The sequence below is a fragment of the Chiloscyllium plagiosum genome, chromosome 50, assembly GCF_004010195.1.
Source record: "Chiloscyllium plagiosum isolate BGI_BamShark_2017 chromosome 50, ASM401019v2, whole genome shotgun sequence".
In the NCBI taxonomy this organism is placed as follows: Eukaryota; Metazoa; Chordata; class Chondrichthyes; order Orectolobiformes; family Hemiscylliidae; genus Chiloscyllium; species Chiloscyllium plagiosum.
Genome location: NC_057759.1, coordinates 6,725,409 through 6,729,939, shown reverse-complemented (window position 1 = coordinate 6,729,939; position 4,531 = coordinate 6,725,409). Strand labels below are relative to the sequence as shown.

The 4,531-nt window shown below is 39.0% G+C and overlaps 1 long non-coding RNA gene across 2 annotated transcripts in view; it reads right to left on the bottom strand.

The window, feature by feature from the left end:
- Positions 1-207: 207 nt before the first annotated feature.
- Positions 208-4,531, bottom strand: part of LOC122544681 — an 11,207-nt gene continuing 6,883 nt past the window's right edge. The window contains exon 3 of one of the 2 annotated variants that reach the window (XR_006310443.1): positions 208-284. This is a non-coding gene — a long non-coding RNA (uncharacterized LOC122544681). Of the gene's footprint in view, positions 285-2,202; positions 2,284-4,531 lie in introns of those variants that run through there. The other variant, XR_006310442.1, reaches the window with a different exon arrangement.

Genomic DNA, 4,531 nt, shown 5'->3' with positions numbered 1-4,531 from the left:
TATGGCTGTGAACTATAACAATTATTCGAAGTGGGATAGTGTACATAAAGAATGGTGAGAAAGAAAAAAAATTATAATTCCTCCGTGATATCTGACTCATGATTTGAAAATTTCTCTCTGGAAATTGAGTTAATGTGTGTCTAATTCAACCTGCTCTATAACTATGGAAAGGATGCTCTTCAGTCTGACAGCAGTAACATACCTGTTGTTTGTTAGAATAAAATGATCACACTTGGCTTTGTACTGAGGACATATTACACTGTCTTGGTCCTTCAAGTAATTGTCTGGAGGAAGACAGAAGAGACATCATCTTAAATCAACATTAAGTCAATGAAATAATTTAATAATCATTAGGCTGTTCTTCCTTCAAGACAGCAATTCCAACAGGACCATAGGTCTGATTCTATTCTTGGCCTGAGCTGCTTTTTGGTGACTGTATCAAAATAATCTGTACCAATTCACTGCGAACCAGATACTAACCAACACCCCTACAAATGGGATCATCTAATGCAAGTGCGTGTCTGGATATGAAAGTTTCCTCATCTATCTGTAGTGGTAAGGTCTTGCTCAGTGAATGTGTGGAGACAATTATCAAGATGTACCTGTTAAATGCTGCTCTGTGAATATCGGAGTGTAATTATCAAACTGTAATTATCAATCAGCAAAATCTGTACAAATATGCGAGTGAATGCAGTTATCAATCTGTCGCTGTTACTCTCTGGTAAATATATTTGCATTTTCTCATCAAAGAGACAAATAGGGATAGACTGATAACTGCACTCATACATTCACATCGCATAAACCTACAGGTGAAGATTGATAACTGAACTCGTGTATCCACATAGAGGCAACTGCCAGGGACTAGTTGATAAATACATTTCATACATTTTAAATAAACAGAATCAGTCCCTATGTGTTTCTCAGATGTGGATATGCGAGTTTAATTATCTATATATACCTGTCAGTTTCTGCCCTGCGAATGTGTTTGTTTGCTTACCAATCTGTCCTGAACAGTTTCTGCTGTGTGTCTGAGAGTGTAGTTATCAACCTGAACCTGTCAATTTCAGTTATGAGAATCCAAGTTTCGATATTAGTCTCTACCTGTCAGTTTCTGCTGTATGAATATTAAATGCAGTCATCAATTTGTATCCATCTGTTATTTTGTGAGAATGTCGATATTGATCGCTGTCTGCAAGTTTAAGCTATATCAATATGGGAGAGCAATTATCAAACAGTATCTGTCAGGTTTTGCTATTTGACACTAGAGTGTCATTGTCAATCTGTTTCTACTATGTCAATATGACAGTGTAGATATCAATCTGTCCTTGTCAGTTTTTTACCTGTCAATATGCAAATACAGTTATTGATCAGTACCCATCAGCTTCTGCTCTGGTGAATGTGGGTGTATTAATCAAACTGTAGTTGTCACTGTCAGCGATGTGAACGTGGGAGTACAGTTACCATTCTCTACCTGTCATTTTCTTCTTTGTCAAAGTGAGTGTAACTGTCAATCTGTACCTTTCAGACTCTGCTGTGTGAATACATAAATATAGTTGTCAATCTGTAGCTGTCAGTTTCTGCCTGGTGAATATGTTTGTGTAATTGTCAATCCTTCCAGTTTCGACTATGTGAACGTGTGAGCTGAGTTTTCACCTGTCGCTATCAGTTTCTGCTTTGTGAATGTGAGAGTTTAGTTATCAATCTTTGTGTGTCAGGGTCTGTAATGTCAGTGTTTGAGTGTATTTATTCATCTTTTCCTGTCAGTTTGTGTGACTGTAGTTATCAACTTGTACCTCTCAGATTGAGAGTGTAGTTATCAATTTGATTTGATCTGATTTATTATTTTAGTCGCACTGAGATACAATGGAAAGTATTGTTTTGTGTACTTTACAGGCAGATAATATTTAACAAAATGCATCAAGGTAATAGAACAGAATCCGCAATACAAACCTTCAAAGAGACAGAGATTAACGTTAAAAATTGAGCAAGATTAGAGTGGTGGTGGAAAAGCACAGCAGGTCAGGCAGCATCCGAGGAGCAGGAAAATCGACGTTTTGGGCAAAAGCCTTTCATTAGGAATGTTTGAAACGTCGATATTCCTACTCCTCGGATACTGCCTGACCTGCTGTGCTTTTCCACCACCACTCTAATCTTGACTCTAATCTCCAGCATCTGCAGTACCCACTTTTGCCTTAAAGTTTGAGCAGTTCATTCAAAAGTCTGATAACAGCAGAGAAGCTGTTCTTGAGTTTGTTGGGTGGTGTATTCAAACTTCTGTATTTTCTGGTGGTAGCTAGGAAAATATTAGTTTTATACAGAAGATAGGGTGAGTGGAAGGGTGACGAGTAAAAGACAGATGGAGATAGAGTCCAAAGAAAGAGAAGAACAGTAGGACAGACAAAGGAGTGGATAACTGTCAGACTAAGTGGGTGAATAGCCTATTAGTGGCTAACAATTGGTGGTGTATAATAGCAGACTATATGTTAACATGTGGGGTTTTGGGTAATGACATGGGAGAGCTCAAGCCCTGTAGTTGTTGAACTCAATATTGAGTCCACAAGGCTGTCGAGGTTCCAAGCAGAAAATGGGGTGCCGTTCTTCTAGCTGACACTGAGCTTCACTGGAGCAATACAGCAAGCCTGAGACAGGGAACAGGGTGGTGTGTTGAAGTGGCATGCAACTGGAAGCACAAGGTCTTTTTGTCTGGACAAAATGTAGGTGTTCTGCACAGTGGACATCCAATCTACACTCAGTTTCCCCAACATAGAGGAGACCACATTGTGTGTAATATCTTTGCCACCATCAGTTCTGAAGACTGGTCACTCGACCTGAAATGCTGCCAGGCCTGTGTAATGTTTGTTTTGTTATCAATCTCTGCCTGTCAGTTTCTTCTCTGTGATTATGTGAGTGTCATTATCAAAGTGTACACGTCAATTTATGTGATTTGAAATTGGAAGCATAATCAATCTATTCCAGTCAATTTCTGCTTTATGAATATGTGTAGTTATCAATCTTTCTCTGAAATTTACTGCCACCTGCATGTGTGAGTTATTAACCAACTTGTCCCTGTCAGATTCTGCTTTGTGCATCTGAGAGTGCAGTTATTAATTTGTATATATCAACTTCTTGTTTATAAATGTGCAAATTCATTTATCTTACTGTACCTGTCAGGTTTTGCTATGCAAATGTGTTAGTCTAGTTATCAACCTTACCTGTCATAGGTGTGTCCATGATTATTGTTCTCTCCCGTACAGTTGCTGCAATGTGAATATGTGAGAGCAGATATCAATCTAAGACTGTCAGTTTTGGTTGTGCCCATACGAGAGTTTAGGACTTAAGACCATTACACCATAAGACATAGGAGCGGAAGTAAGGCCATTCGGCCCATCGAGTCCACTCCACCATTCAATCATGGCTGATGGGCATTTCAACTCTACTTACCCGCATTCTCCCCATAACCCTTAATTCCTTGTGACATCAAGAATTTATCAATTTCTGCCTTGAAAACATTTAGCGCCCCAGCCTCCACTGCACTCTGCGGCAATGAATTCCACAGGCCCACCACTCTCTGGCTGAAGTAATGTCTCCACATTTCTGTTCTGAATTTACCCCCTCTAATTCTAAGGCTGTGTCCACGGGTCCTAGTCTCCTTGCCTAATGGAAACAATTTCCTAGCATCCACCCTCTCCAAGCCATGTATTATCTTGTAAGTTTCCATTAGATCTCCCCTTAATCTTCTAAACTCCAATGAATACAATCCCAGGATCCTCAGCCATTCCTCATATGTTAGACCTACCATTCTCCAAACAGGGCCTAACTACAGCTTTATAAAGTCTCAGTAGCACAACAGTGCTTCTTATATTCCAACCCTCTTGAGATAAATGACAACATTGCATTCGCTTTCTTAATCACAGACTCAACCTGCATGTTTACCTTTACAGAATCCTCAACTAGCACTCCCAGATATCTCTGTACTTTGGCTTTATGAATTTTCTCACCGTTTAGAAAGTAATCCATGCTTCTATTCTTTTTCCCAAAGTGCAAGACCTCGCATTTGCTCACACATTGCTCACGCATTTGCTGACATTTATTAAATGTGTGTACTGTCAGCAGAATGAGAGCACCAATAATCAAGTTCAACACAACACTGTGGATAGAGGATTTTACAGATCTAACAACAATGGGAATATCTTTTGATATTGTAGCAGTAAGCAGCTAAAATCTTTTACCTACCATATCCAAGTCTCAGTTCCCACTAACAGTGTTTTGAAAGGTGGAGGCAGGCACCTTAGAAAAAGGCTAGGTTGGTTGTGACTTGAGAAATGTTATTGGTTCCATCACAGTCAGTTTTTTTAAAATAAAAACAAATTTGAAAGAATCTTGACAGTCAACAGATTCTGAAACTCCATTACTCAGCAGTAAGTTACACCAAAACTTTTTTTTTAAAATGGTCAACTTGTTTGTTGAATGGTTCTTATAACTGGACATTTACAGTGGGAGAAACTAGAGTTCTTATTTGAGTCACTTCAAT